This window comes from Amblyomma americanum, chromosome 7 (genome assembly GCF_052857255.1).
Source record: "Amblyomma americanum isolate KBUSLIRL-KWMA chromosome 7, ASM5285725v1, whole genome shotgun sequence".
Taxonomy (NCBI): Eukaryota; Metazoa; Arthropoda; class Arachnida; order Ixodida; family Ixodidae; genus Amblyomma; species Amblyomma americanum.
In genome coordinates, this window is record NC_135503.1 from 92,921,215 (window position 1) to 92,937,195 (window position 15,981).

General features: G+C 48.8%; 1 protein-coding gene across 14 annotated transcripts in view; it reads right to left on the bottom strand.

The window, feature by feature from the left end:
- The window catches only part of LOC144099408 (prestin-like), a 166,992-nt gene that overhangs the window by 58,371 nt on the left and 92,640 nt on the right, over positions 1-15,981 (bottom strand). For 2 of the 14 annotated variants that reach the window (XM_077632690.1, XM_077632683.1), the window contains exon 1: positions 11,215-11,325. The exons of 7 other annotated variants lie outside the window; for them this stretch is intronic. The gene's annotated coding sequence lies outside the window, so the exon portion shown is untranslated. Of the gene's footprint in view, positions 1-108; positions 546-10,763; positions 10,898-11,214; positions 11,460-15,981 lie in introns of those variants that run through there. 5 more of the 14 variants (XM_077632694.1, XM_077632687.1, XM_077632691.1 and 2 more) reach the window with 5 other exon arrangements.

The following is a 15,981-nucleotide window of genomic DNA, read 5'->3' on the forward strand; positions in this document are numbered from 1 at the left end:
AACACTAATAGTTACCGCGTAAATCGCGACTATCTCAAGTACTAGCGCAGATTTCATCACCTTCGTTCGACGACACTGCACAGAAAGCGGAGAGCGCCAGGGACTCACCTTAGACAGCGCGGTCGAACAAGTTAAGAAAAAAAATGAAGAGAACACCGTTTGAAAATCGAAGCACAGCACTTTTCTTTCCGCCTAGCTAACAGGCACGAATACACACGAACGGCTTGCTGCCATTCGCCCCCTCACGTGATGAGAGGCTCTGGTTTCAAGCGATGAGCTGGACGGAGCGCCGCGCGTGTCCCGTTACGTCGCCGCTCCCACGGCTGCACTGCCACAGAGCGCATAGCCAGCGAGGCGGCACAGCACCGTTCGGATTCAGCGGGTGTTTCCGGTTCGCTCTACATTATGCGCCTGTCTCGCACGGCGCCCGCGATCCGTCGGTGATTTTCCGCTCTTACGTAGCGGCCACCGCTGCAGCCTGCCCCGTCCTCCAGAGGCTCCCGGCGGGCGCGGTTCCACGGGATCCCCTCTCCAGTGGCGACTACGACCACCGGTCTTCATATGCGCAGTCGGCTGGCCGCGATAAAGGTCAACGTCTATGTGCGTATTTTTGTTCTCTCTCTCTCTCTCTCTGTGCGATAGCCACCGGTTCCAGCTGCTAGAGCTTTCACTCAGACGTTTTATTAAAAACGATTGCACGGTGTAGGGGTTCTCGTGGGGACAAAGCCTGTCCGGCACAATGCATTATGCCGTGACTGGAAACTGCCGCGTTCAGCTGTCCAAGGAGTATGTTCCATCTGCTGCCAGGTGGTCCCGGTCGACAAGGGATTGTGCACACTCATATGGGAGGACAAGAACCTAGTATTTTCTTTAAAAGTTTTCTTCCCAGCAACTTCATTTTTGGACTCTTTATGCTCCTCCTCACTAATGTTTTCAATTGGCATCGAACGGACAATAATTACAAATTCAGGTTGCCTAATATACAGGGCGTTTCATCCAAAACTATACACAATATTTAGAAACAGCCTTTTTTTGGCATAGCATTGTGAACCGTGTAGTACGTCAGAATACAGCTAAGACGCGCTGACTAGCAGGCTGGCTAACTAATATTTGATGGTTAACTTTTTATCTATTGCCGTTAGGCTTATTAATTATTGAAAGGCGTGTAGCCCACCGCAAGTAATATCTATATCTTTTTTTTTAGAATTTCTAAAACACGGTTACCCTCGGCGCTGTTCCCCAAGAAATTTCGGCTATTTCGACGAGTTATGCGCACTGGAGAGGTTGCTTTGCCTGCAAGCTTCTCGAGAGCGCATGCATTCTGGCGCGATGAAGACAAATTTTTTGGAGGACACAGCGCAGAGGCTAACCGCGTTTTTGAAATTTAAAAAACTGGTACGGATATTACTTACGGCGGGCTACACGCCTCTCAATGATTACAGAGCATAACTGTAATGTTTAAAAAGTTAACTATTCAAGTTAGTCAACCAGCCTGCTAGTTAGCACGTCTTAGCTGTATTCTGATGCACTGCACCGCTGAGAATGTTGTGGCGAAAAAGTGATCTTGAAACTCAAAAAGCCTATTTTTTTAAAAAGTGTGCAAAGCTTTAGGTGAAGCACCCTCTATATGATTCCCGCGTTCTAATGACTAAGAGGATACTATCGCTGGAGACGGAACTTTATTTAGCAAACTGGAAAAGGGCGAGAAATGAAATGCATGTGTCTCCGCCAACCGGCCGTTTTGGGAAACAGGCTGCGGTGACGCCGAGTATTTATTTTTTCCGGGGTGGGGGTAGGGGGGTCCGTGAGGGTAGGCCACAGCGACACTCGCTTCCAAGCAGTGATCATGGAGTTCTTTTCGGTCTTGACGTGACGTATTTCAATTCACAAACGGGAAATTTTTCAAATCCTATTTGAAAATCCTATTTATTGCATTTCTATTCGTATTTATGACTGACATCCAGCCAGAGGAATAAATGGGGCTCTTGCGGCCGGACAAACTTCCACGTAGCCGGAAAGAGCCGTTCAATTTGCCGAGAACGAACACTGAACAACGTTGACCCCGCTCTTCCTTGCTAGTGCGGACTTCCCGTTCTGAATTTTAATAATTTTTCTATATTGGGAGAACAATTTTACGGGATCTGAGAGATCGGCTGCGGTAAAATTACCGTTTCCAGTTCTTCTTTCGGACGCTGGGAGAGAAACGCGTATGCTCTTTCGCGGATTCTTTCCACGCCTGCAGCCTTGAGTGGCGGCCTGCGTCAGTCAACGCGAGCCAGTATAAGTCGGAGTCCTTGACGAAATCGTTGCGTAACAGAACGCAAGCGCACATACGCAAAGGGTGTCGCTGACAGATTACTTCGCGAATGAGACACTTGGCACCCAGCTCCGCTTGGAGGGTTCGACGCAAACTGAGTGCCCGTTTTCCCCACTATGCATATACCTACGTCACTACTTGTAATCCCCTGTACATAAATGCGAAAGTCTGAGAGAACAAGAACAATTCAACTGCACTTCATATTAGAGACATGATGAGAGAACAAAGGGCTTGTGTCTTTGTATCGCCGTATGCAAATGGAAGATAACCGAGGGCCCCATAGGGCTACGGAGTTCAAACCAAGAGAAGGCAAGCGTAGCAGGGGGCGTTGGGGTGTGAGGTGGACGGATGTCACGGGAAGTTTGTGGGGATAAGGTGGCCGCATCTGGTACAGGACTGGGTTATTTTGACGGTATTGAGAGAGGCCTTAGTCCATCAGCGGGCGTAGTTAGGCTGGTGACGATTACGATGATTTCGTTTTGCTGTAGTTCCATTGCATGATCCCTTTACTTGATTAAATTTCAGGTAGAGAACGCCCAGACCTAGACGTGAAATTAGTCAAAGCGCATAGCAGACGAGCAGGCCGTACTTAATACAACTGTTAGCGGTCGCATTACTTACACGCCACGCGGACCCAGCACGCCAGCTCAAGACACTTAAAGGGACACTGAGGAGGAACTCTATCATTTTTTTTTTGGTAGCATAATCTGATAGTTCGGCATTTCATGGCTTTGTTGCCGCTTGTCCGGGCGCGAAAGATGCATTTATTTCAAAGAAATTTGGATTCGAAGATGAAAAAGTTTTTCCCGCCGCTCTAATTCAAACTCAGGGAACTCTTATGACGCCACGGCAACTCTTATGACGTCTCAGAACGGAGTGACGTGATAAGTGACGTGAACGCAGACTCCGTGATTTCTGACGGCTAGCGGTGCGGTGCGCAACCTTCCTTTGCCAGCCTCAGAGGTTCGTGGCGTCCATGAAGTAAGGAAAATTCCTCCAAGGTGGCGCCTCTTGCCCTAGGAAGTCATCACGCTTGTACTTGCGAGATTGGCCTGTGGCGGCGACACCTGTATTTTGGTTCTTGCTATTTTCTACATTACAAGAGCTTTGTTTTCAGTAAGAGTGGTGTTTTCGTGATCAGGAGCTGCTATTCTATCGATACAAGCCAACTTCAATTTCTCCTCAGTGTCCCTTTAAGGCTCCTGCGCAGCGACCACGAGGTGCCCCTCATCCGGCTCTCTTTCCGGCTCGCGAGGTGAGCGCCGAGCGGAACAACGCCTGGGGGGACTGCTTTCGAGCCACGCAGACTGGGGATCGGCTGCACATCCATTCTGAAGCCTGTCTAAGCACAGACCCCGCGGCCCAAGACATTCGACTCCGCGCCACATAAACCACGCGTTCACGAGGGCTGCCCGCGCCCGCCTCCGTACTCCTAAATCTCCCAAGCCTCGGCATCACGCAAGCGAAGAACGACGACGTAACGTGAGCCGTCGACAGGCGCGCTGCGAGACTCCAGGCTTCGAGCGAGAGCATATTCCAAGGGAGACGAACGAGAGACGCCGACGAAACGAGACGGGTCAGCACGGTCCTCCCAGCTCTGCAGATCCGTCGAACCTGCTACGTATTAATGAACCACTTCGTTTTACCCTTGTATCCTTAAGCTCAAATAAACCAGTTTGCTTTTAATCGAGAAGAATCCGGCCACTTCTTCGCTGACATAACAACACCACTTACTGCCACTTCGTCGTCACGGTAGCTGCAAAAACACGCCCTCCACCTTGCCTGCTTTCCCAGAGGGCACGCACAAGAAGAGTTCACATCCCGATGGGCGACATTTGAAGCGAAATTGCAGTCTGCACACCGAATGCGTAGTCGACGGCGCATGCAGGCGCCCGCTGCAGACCGAATCGCAGGCAGCGTGGAAAGGTGCCTTCGCTGGGCCATTTTACCAGCCAGATTTGATTACGCGCGAAAGCAGCCCTCCCGGTAAAAGCTACCTTTCGTTGGAGCTCACGAGAACTCGCGAGGCACGAGAGAAACGACTAGACGCGCAAACACAAACAAGCCAAAAAAAAAGAAGATAAACTTGAGCGCAACAGGACTACGTGGCATCCTGCCAGGCTACGTGTGCGCATTAATTCCTGGTACCCGAGAAAGTAGACGTGCTTGAAACGCAGGTAAGCGGTCTGTGCGGACATACACGACGATTTGGTTGCATGCGCAATGCGTACACGATCTAACAACAGCGTTTAGCTGTCTAGGGTTTAGCCTTTAGCTGTGTTTAGGGTCTTGACTACGGGCCGAATGGCCGCGACAGTGTTTCAGGAAAGCGGAATGGCGCGCCAACTTTTTTTTTTCAGAAAGGAAGCTTATTATATTTATAATACGGTAATAGTACTGACGCAAGAGCCGTGGGCAACATTTCTCGGAACGCCATTTCCCAGATTTTCTCTCGGCGGGCGAAAGCGTTCGCCGTCGATCAGCCCCAGTGTCTTCAGGGACTGAGGCAGTAGCAATTATCTTCTTGTCCAGCATTCTTGGAGAAAAATATTGAGTATTCTAATATTGCAAGTTACTGTTATGGAGATATTGAAGGTGTGGCCCATTATTCCTATGCGTAGCAAAACCTTTTAAAATTCCATCGCTCGCAGCGAGGTAACGCTTTTAATAAAGGCGAAAACGTTAATAAAAAAAACGCGAGCCTGCCGACGGAAGATCTGCCGATATATTGACTAATGTAGTGAAACCTTACAAAAAGGAACAAAATTGCGTACATAAACTCTTTCTTGTTGAAAAATGCTTTGTCTAGAATTGCTGGGTACGATTTACTGGCTGAAGAAAAACGAACTGAAAAGAAACAATTAGTCGAAACGCCCGAGCTTCGTTGACAATTTCTCAAGGAGTCTACAGAGAAAAATCGGTAAATTTAGAGCGCGCGCAGCGCTAACCCCAGTACAGGGAGGCTGCGGATTCAACAAGTTGCACAAATTCTGCCGCGTCGCATGTTTCCCTGTCAAGAATGTGAGCGACGCGCATTAGGTATATGTACAACCAGACAGGCGTTTCAGGCCGTTTACAGCATGCTTGCGTGCCAATGCGTTCCTCGCATCTTTTACCGCGAAACAGCACGATACACGTGCACTGTGCATGACGAGCAGCCTCAATCAGGGTAGCTAGGCTTAGCATTTTTGGAGCGAAAGCACTTCACGAAGTCTAAGCAGCTCGCCGAGTTTGTGAGAAGCTTTACCTTGAGGGTGAACTTGGCCAAACATAAACAAATAAAATAAATGCTACCGGGACTGTGATTCGAACTCGTGGGGGCACGAGCAGGTCACCTTCGCTGGCCACTGCACGAGAGCATTATGCTATCGTCGCAGCCGATAGCGCCGCGTGTTGAACTGCAACACACTCTCGCGCCATACATTGCACGTGTCATCATGTGGGCGCAGATTTCCTGAGCGCTTTGTGTTATTGAATTCATGCAACTCAATGACATTTTAAGGTTTGTTGCCCTGCTCATGTGGTTCATATTTCTTGTGCCGCTACATGTGACCTGCTCCATGTGACCTGCTCCATGTGACCTGCTCCATGTGACCTGCTCCATGTGACCTGCTCCATGTGACCTGCTCCATGTGACCTGCTCCATGTGACCTGCTCCATGTGACCTGCTCCATGCTTACCGGATGGCACTGGTGATTCAAATCTGGATTGCACTGGAGCAATTTTATTTATCTAAAGTATCAGTGGGGAGGGATTAATGGCCCCCTAACGGAGGGCGACCTTGTCCATCCAGTCCGCAAGCTTCGCTCGCGTGTTCTTGTCCGGCTCCCTCGGGAGCGTCAAACAGGCCTCCCGGGAGGGAGCCGGCAGAAGGTCTTCTAGAGGTCGCGGCGTGCCGTGTGACTTCATCCATGTTCGGCAGATGGCGCTTCCTTGCCCTTTCTTTTTGCGATTTATGTGCCCACGTTCTTTCGAGCTTGGAAGCGGATGGACGTTGATGAAGATGCCGATTTCCAAAGCACAGCGAGAGAGGCTGACAGCATAACACGCGGAGGGAAGACGTCACCTGAGGCCGGAACAACTGAGGCCAGCGAAGCTGCCGAACCCGGCTCGAGGCCACAACTGCGGAAAGTTTTATACCTGCTTTCTCGGAGGCTCGTCACCGACAGACAGTCACCGCCGGGTATTCGTTCGCACAAGTGTTCTCATTCTAACGCAAGAATAAGATGAGAAAGGTTCGCCAGACGAAATAATTGCGCGTCAATATCGCAAACAATGGCGGGACGCAGACGGAAGCACAGACAATCCCGGACTATCAACTGAATATACTGACGAAACGGCTCACACATAAACGCGGCGCGAAACGAAAACCAAACCAGCATTCCAAATGCAGCCGTCCTTTCTATTACTAATGCTACTTTGCTTTATATTATGGCAAAAACCTGCCTCAACAATCCTAACACGGGTTTTTCTCTGCAGAAGAACTTTATGCTACCGAAAATACGCACTAACTATGGTAAACAGAGAGTTGGATTCGTTGCCATTAGCAGTTGGAGTAGCCTATCACCCAATGTTGTTAAATGCTTATATTCTCTTCAATCAAACTATTCTACCTCCATCGATGGCGCTGTCAGCTGTGGTTCACACTGAGAGAGCTCACCCGGCCACAACAGATCTTCTTAAACTAAAGTCAATGCAAACGCAGCGCAGCGTACACCCCGTACATACTTCACAAGTGGTCTGTTGCCGGACACGAAACATCTTAGCACAACAGATGCATCCGCTGCCAAGAACACTGTAGAGCTTATCTAGAGCATCTTATATGGACTTTCGCTTCTCTCTCGCGAGGGAGACAAAATTAAGCATATACCTCATGACGACATGACCACATTAGCAGACCAGATACCATCAAGCACCCCAGCACCGCATGCAATCGCGTCATACGGTACTGTGAGCGGCCTGCATCGAGTAGTGTGGGAGAGGTCGACTGACTTACGACGCGCAGCTCCGAAGGCTATGAAAGCGACCGACCCTTCGACGGCTGAGAGCCCTCCGTCCCTTGAAATAAAGGATTCATTCATTCATTCATTCATTCATTCATTCATTCATTCATTCATTCATTCATTCATTCATTCATTCATTCATTCATTCGTTCAAACTGTCGCTACATGGTTTCATCTGTAATCAATTCTACCCCACTGGTCACCTTTCTTTCACCAAGACATACCCCAGTGATGTATGAGTTTTCTTGCTCGATTATTATTTCTGCGTCCCAACATGTTTTCATTGCTACTGCGCGATAGATAAGTGTTACTGTGGTTCTTTAATGTTCTTCAGCTGCATGAGTTGTTTATAATTCGTTGAAATGCTTACGTCTACTAATTACACCTAATTTCTCATAGGAGGTCCCAACACAGTTTTCCACTAAAGGACCTCTTTCTGTGAAATATATCCCCAAAGATTTGTATTTTTTACTGATTAATTAACTTGAACTTTCCAACGGATGCAGCCATGACAAGTGGCGCCCAAGATAGCTCACTTCCTCGCTGGACAATGTAACAGAAGGATGACTAATGTGTGTAACACTCTTATGAGCGCAGAAAGCCTCCCTGACTATGGGGTCAATTAGTCTTTGTGTCCGAGAAGAATGAGTTTTACTATACGTCAGCGCGCATTTACACTTTTTACAATGAACAGCTGCGTGGGAAAACGTGCTAATTTTTCCTAGTTCTTTCATGCTTCATTGGCCGCGTGCTAGTGCATTGCCCAGCTTGATCGATATACAGGACGCCACACATGAACGGAATTTGGTGCACCACATCTACATTGCATGGTGAGGACTGGGAAACATGCTTTACCTGGCAGCCATCCTCCTCTGATTTTTATGTCTGCATAACTCTCTTGCTTATTGTACTGGGTTTCCTAAGGCGCGGTAAACACTAGATGGATGTTATACCTGCCTGTAACTTTCTTTAGCCCCTACTACTGTTCATGCGTGTATCGAACCACTACCGGCCTTCTCTTCTTTCCCATATTGGTGTGATCTCCGATTTTCACGCATCTAAGCCGATGCATGAAAGTCGTAAGACTTTTGCATCTTCAAGGAATTCCAAATTTTAAAACCTCAGCATCTCAAAAATTACATAACGTAAGGACGATTTGAACAGCGACAGTTTCTTGGACTTTCCAGGAGACACGCGCTCTGAAATCGTTCGCCCTTACCACTATGCCTAGAGCCCACCCTTCGCGTAATGTAACGGCACTTTCGAGGCTTAATACCAGAAGGTGCCCGCACAATTCTGGCACTGAAGGAACGATCCTTGCTCAAAATATCCTTTAAGAGGGCGTTGAACCACGCGCTACAATTTCCGCGGCTACAGAATGTCCACGTTTCCTCAAAATCGATACACATTGTGACCTTCCTTTCAGCAACGAAGACATGAAGAGTTCATGTTCTGAAAGTCTGGACAAGACCGACTGACAACTGCTTAACACTCTTGCGTATAAACCAGTCCTGGAGCCCCTAAGGTGCTTCGCTGTTCTTCAGGTCTCTTAGCTGAACTAAGCTTTGTCCGAAAAAGAAGGTGAGAGTTAGTGGCAATACACAGGGCGTTTGAGAACACGCCGACATTGATGCAAAACTATGCGGCGCGATGTTGTCAGTGGCTTCCGGTGTCCGAAACGTGATTCAGGCGTATTTGCACTGGTGCAATACAGCTTGCACACTCATGCCCCTTTTTAGCGCGGAAACAATACTTTACACGGTCCCAACCAAGAGCCTCGCGTGAAGCCTCGGAATAACCCGGCTAAGCTCGGGTTAGTTCGGACGATGTGGAGATGAAGAGCGAGAAATGCGGTTGCGCGCGCATGTGCAGATGCCAGAAAGAAGAGGCGAAGAATGAACACATTTGTATGTGCCATCTTTTGATAGGCTAACAACAACAACAACTACTTTCGCAAGCCTACTCGGTTTAACCACGCTAAAACCGTTCCGCTTTTTTTTCGCTGTGTTACGTGGCGGCCAACCGAAGAAAGACACGATGATCGATGGCAATGAGATGATTTAATGGCTGCTTGCCTAGCGCGAGCGCTCCTGCCCGCGCCACTGCACAGTTGGTCGTCGTCTTCGTCACAGCTGCAACAAACAGCGTGACCCACTATACCACAAACCAGTCTTCGGTGGTCGCTGACCACGACCGACGATCACAATTCAATGAGCTCAGGCTGATTCCCAATTCACGTTTCTTGCAGCGGTTTGCCAGCGTATGGACACTATCTGCACTTCGGTTGCTCTATAAAAGTCCACTGTTTCACACGAGAGCCTGTTTTGCCGCTATAAAGACTGCTCCGTTAAAGCAACCACTAGTTCCGCTATACTAACTTACTGCGACCTCTTAGTAGGGATATTTAGGATAACTAATTGTGTTCAGTGAAAATTAATTATCTGAATCCTGGTTATATTCCTGCTTGTCCGGCAGCAGAACCCTCACTTATCGGCAAGGAAATCGGATTTAAAAATCTTGCAGCTAGTTGATTCCAACACTTGACGTCCTTACCGAAGAGAACGGGTGGCCAGTATTTTAAAGTGATTGGAGGCCTAGCGTAGCCTCTGAGATCCGCACTTAAAAAAATCGGTGTCGACGCAAACGTTGTACTTCCGAAATGAGCCGGTGATGGCGCGACCTATATTTCGTTTTTTTAATGTTCTGGCTTATAAAAAGCTCCGTTATCGGTGAAAAGTCGCCGTGTTATTAGAACGCTGTAACCTGCCGGTACCCGCCAACTTATATTTCTTCTAAATGTCCCTGCAAGCATCGGAGTTCTCGGGAGGCAGAGCGCCGAGCTAAAGACGAACGGAACACGTACGCATATGGCTCGATTGTGACACGAAACTCGCGTACAGGTTGGCGCAGCCGCATTGGCAAAGTCCTCGCGGGGAACAATAGAGTGACACGCAAGCCTGTATTTCAGGCAAGAACAGAAATAACCAAGTCCCGCGCCTTACCCTATCCTCCGCCGAGCCACCTGGAGACGCATTTTGCAAGCACGCGGATGTCGCGAAAACGCAAGCGGTGACGTAGGCGTCTTCAACGATACATTTTTAAAACCTGACGAATATTGTCAGTGCTTCGAAATGACAGCGAAGCGGACCTTTGATTACGTCAGCTGCTGACAGATAAAAAAGGCTGTACTTTTTTCGATTTTCGGACTTGTTCCAATTCTCTTGAGAGTATCGCTTTTTTTTACCTGAACGCACTGGCATACGAGTAACTCTCCATTTATAAAGCGCAAGGTGTTGATCACCTCAAAATATTGATCTGCGACAGAATGAAAACAGTCATGGGTATACGTAGAAGACGGGATGGCGTTATAGGCGGGGAAGACCATTTTGTCGGCCTAGAAACGACGCTAGAGCAGGAAAAATAAGCGCATCGTAACAGCGCACCTTTGCTCACGCGAAGACGGCGTCCAAAGTCGGCCGGCGTCGGCTTCCGACGAACAGCTGTTTCCACCCAGCTGACGCGAGAGCTCGCAAGGAAGGAAAAACACCAAAGACAGCGCGCGCCAGGCAGAAAAAAAACAAGGGGGGAGGTGCTCCCCGAGACCGGCGTTAAAAGAGCCAGCCATCGCCACGCGGAGGAAAGTTTCGGCTCCCCAGACGCAACGCGAAGAAAGAATGAGATGCAACGAATGCACCAGACACCACTGCGACGCGCGTCGTCGAATGAGGGTTCGAATTTCCCGGACCACCACTGACAGGCTGCGGACCGCAATGGCGACGGCTATGGCGGTCGGACCAGGATCGTCTGCTAAGTCTAGCGTAAGTCGCCGCGAATTCCTCGATGGCAGTTCTTGTCGAGCTTTTAAAGGGGAAATGCGTCCGCTGTCTGACTCACCGGTGGGCTGTCGCCGCTGGTTCGGTGGAGGCCGCGGCCTAGCAGCGTGCCCCAGTGACGAACGAGATCGATAACACAGCCGGCAGCCAGAGCCGCAGACAGCGCATTTTTTCGTCGTTTTTTTTCCTCCGTTCTCCTCTCCCGGATGCGGCCGCAGTGGCGCTTCGGTCGTTCGGCCGGAAGCGCAGTCGAGGTAGTGGCGCTCGCGCGCCGACTCGTTCGCTTTCCTTCATGACTCTCGTAGACGCGCAAGGGGGCGAAATCGCCGTGCGCCGTTAAGGCAAAGCACCCGCCGCGCCGACAAGCGGAGAAATTCCAAGAAAATAAGCGTGGCTCACCTACGTATCGTGCGCTCTTTGCAACAAGAATATACAAGCCATGAAGGATGCCGTCAGAGCCGGGGAGGGCTGTGGCGTCTCTGGTGCCCTGTCTGGTCGCTGGGTGCCAGTGAAGGCGAATCTGCTGAACATAAGAGTAGACAGTCGTGGACATGTCTCTGCGAAACAGGACGCGAAGAGCGGAAGTTAAGCCTTGGACCGTTCATTAAGGCAGCGAAGGCTCCGAAACAGCCGGGTTCGACAAATGGACGAGATGGGACTTTTCCCACGCAATTTCTAGATACTTCAGCCAGTGGCCGAAGAAAGTAGTACGTCCAGATACTGTTCCAAGCGCCGTCCTCAGTCTTGCGCATCCAGCAGTTCGGTATATTAGAGCTATATTCCTGCGAAAGGCTGTCTGTTTTCATTGTCATTTCTTCATCCCTGGCGGCACGCGGCCTTATAACTTTGTCTGTCACGGAATACGCGACCCGAATTACCCGCAACGATCGTAATCGCACGCAAAGCATTCTGCAACGTCTCAGATTGTTGCCGATGTTTTAGGCATGCTATCTCGAAAGTTCGTCACTAACCGAGCACAGCCGACAGCGACGGACATTCTGATCTTCGACGACTGCCCGGAGACTGATGTCGCCTCCGAAGAACTCAATTCTTCTGAGGCATGTTTCTGTTTTTCTTTAGTAATTTAGAATTTCATGAAAATTAGTGGTGACTGACTACACAGAACAAAAAAAAAAAACGTTTTCACTGCATAGCCGCAATAACTGGGGATAACACACAGATCGTGCTGGACGTGACGTTCTTTGGCTGCTTCAAAAGTGCAATAGCGCAACACACACGACCACAGGACGGAAAAGACGACACGAGACAGAACACTTAACGCTTCGCCCTGTGGTCGTTTTGTGCTGAGCTCTTTTATTTTAAAGTACGACTGCCCAACTACTAGCCCGGCACTAAGTATTACAGATCTTCGTCAGGCATCAAAGACTGATTCCAGAAGTAAGTTACGGCGCTCACGCGGTTACCTCGAGAAGAGTCCTTCGTTCCAGCCGTGTAGAACAATGAACGCTGTTACTATGGCCTGACGGTCGAGTTGGTTCGGCGGGGGCAGACAGGGCAGGACGAGCCGATACAGACTCGAGAAGCATAGGCATAACAAAAAAAAACGATGACTTGGAAGAGAACCTTATTATTCGAGGAAATGCTAGCGCATAAACGAAACAAGCGTAGTTCAGTAGACATAGTCTGCAGACATCAGTTAAGAGGTCGAACGAATGAAAAAAAAACAAAAACAAGAGCCCAGGAACAAAGTAGTCAATGACGGAGCATGCGCAGCTGGTGTTTCGGAAAAAGAGAGCACCTGCGAGCTTGAAGAGCGCCAAGATTGTTTAACGCCGCGTGTTCTTTAATGTTGCGCCTTGTTTTTAGCTAGCTTCCACCACGCTAATTTCTTAAGCTGAGAAGGCTTAAGGAGCTGGATAACACTGCTATCTTTCTCGCTAAGCAGACCAGACAGGAAGGCGCCTTAGTGGCCAATTAATTGAAGATCAGTGCAACGCCACCTCAGTGATCACTGGCCACCTGGGAATCCACTGCGGAGATAGCGGTTATGTTTCACCGTTCTTTCGAACTAAGCACCTTGTTGAGCACGCTGACTATAGCTCAGTGGGGAGATCACTGAGGCTCACGAGGTGGGAAGTGCGACACACATCGGCCCTCAGACAGCCCTGCGAAAAAGGGCTCACGTAAGGAACAGTTCATTCTCGAAGCCTGAGGGCATGTTTTTCCAGTGCCGACCACGCGCACTCAGTCCTTATGGCTTTGTTGTAGCGCTGCTGTCTTGCATTAATATTTTCTTTCTTTTGTTCAGTTCCAGCTGTAGAGTGATGCCTGGATAGAGACTGCGCCTATCGATCTATACGCTTGATGTCTTCATATGTTGCGTAGTTGCTGCAATAAAGATACACAGCGTGATGGCGCTTTGCGTGTTCGCGTTTCTTGAGTCTGCGTCCCGTCGTTCTACTTTCTTTCCCATGGATGATGAACAGCATTCACCGAGCGTGGACTTTCTTAATATATGCTAGCACACGTGCAGCGGCCCCGTTTAGCCCCCGGCTACTCCGCAGTAGCAGCCAATTAAAATGAGCGCTGGGCATGGCTGCCAACTGAAAATACCCACGATGAACCGCGACCTAGAGAGACTGCGCTGGTAGTCTACTGACTTGTTTACCTGAGAGGACTGTTCATCGAAACTTGGAGAAGGTAAAGCTGCAGTACGTGCGAAAGGGTTAAGAAAAGCAGGTATTTTGTGGAATGTTTTCTCGAATGTCATGCAATACCAAAGAACGGTATAAAGGGAAGCGCTGTGCAAGCAGTGAGGTCCAAATGAACTAAGCTCACACGAACCCAACCTCATGAAAAGAACTCAGCAAATGAACAATTCTGAGCCATTTGCATCAATCGTGTAATATCTAAGACGGCTGTTTGGGCCTAATACATGCCTTCCCCGCACTTGTGATGTTTTGAGTGCGATTTTCCTCGTCGAGATAAATTACAACAGGGCTTAAGTTTGTGCTGCTTCTAGCGGCGTACTTTCATCGATACCGCTACATGATGTGTGTGCATTGCGGAAGTCATCCGCAGCTTGCAGGGCACTGCATTCATTTACACGTGCCGCACAAGTGTCATGGCCTGGAACTGCATAAAGTCCTTGACCCATGAAAGCATTTTATTTGTCTTAGACGGGTTGCGAAACAGGGGCTACGAGTTGTGTACAGCCTGTCGCGATTTTCAAGTGATCACTTCAGACTTAACCCACTCCGACTGAGGTGCTCTAAAACGCATTATTATATAGTTGAAAAAGCTGAAAGGAACGTGTGCGCTAAGGTAGCGGAAGCATTCCTCTATCCTGCACCGTCAATTTTATTGCAGAATATGCGGCCGTCACGACGGGAGAAATGAATTCGTCGATTTTGGCCCGAACGAACACGATAACCTTCAAATCACAAGAGATTGTAACTAACGATTGTAACGCTACCTTTAAACGGTTTTTTAAAATGGTCGACTGCCGACGCCGACTCCAGTGAACCATTCATGGGTTCTACGGGCACCATGAATTGCAGTCCTTTGAGAGCCAACTTAACTGGAATGTCTCGTGGCAGTCGAATATGGTTGCCGGAAGACTCGCTGCAAATGCGGCTTGACTGAAAAGATAAACCGACATTTCGCACGACGTGGGTCGTCCGCTTGAAACATCGTTGCTCATTATGACACCCGCGTACCATTTGCGCTCGGGCAACGGGACGAAATACCACGTGTGAAAAAAGCACATAAAAAAAATAATCGCACAGGACTGTTACTACTGTTAAACGCGGGAATTCAGCGACAGCTGTTAACGTATTATGATATTACTTTCCCTCCAACTTCGCCGGCAACCAACCGCTTCAAATAGCTGTGCTAAATATGACACCTGCGCAGCATTTGTGCTCCGGAAATGGGACAAAATAACGCGTGTGAAAAGAGCACATAAAAAAATAATCGCGCAGGACGGTTACTACTGTTTAACGCGGAAATTCAGCGACAGCTGTTGACGTATTATGACATCACTTTCCCTCCAGCCTCGCCGGTAACCAACCGCTTCAAACAGCGTTGCTCAATATGGCACTTGCGCACCATTTGTGCTCCGGAAATGGGACGAAATAACGCGTGTGAAAACAGCACATAAAAAAAATTGCACAGGACGGTTACTACTTTTTAACGCGGAAATTCAGCGACAGCTGTTCACGTATTATGACATCACTTTCCCTCCAGCTTCGCCGGTAACCAACCGCTTCAAACAGAGGTGGTCAATATGACACGTGCGCACCATTTGTGCTCCGGAAATGGGACGAAATAACGCATGTGAAAACAGCACATAATAAAATAATAATTGCACTGGATGGTTAGTACAGTTTAACGCGGAAATTCAGCGACAGCTGTTGACGTATTATGACATCACTTTTCCTCCAGCTTCGCCGGTAACCAACCGCTTCAAACAGCGTTGCTCAATATGACACCTGCGCACCATTTGTGCTCCGGCAATGGGACGGAATACTACGTGTAAAAACAGCACATAAAAAAATAATCGCGCAGGACGGTTACTACTGTTTAGCGCGGAAATTCAGCGACAGCTGTTGCCGTATTATGACATCACTTTCCCTCCAGCCTCGCCGGTAACCAACCGCTTCAAACAGCGTTGCTCAATATGGCACTTGCGCACCATTTGTGCTCCGGAAATGGGATGAAATAACGCGTGTGAAAACAGCACATAAAAAAAATTGCACAGGACGGTTACTACTTTTTAACGCGGAAATTCAGCGACAGCTGTTCACGTATTATGACATCACTTTCCCTCCAGCTTCGCCGGTAACCAACCGCTTCAAACAAAGGT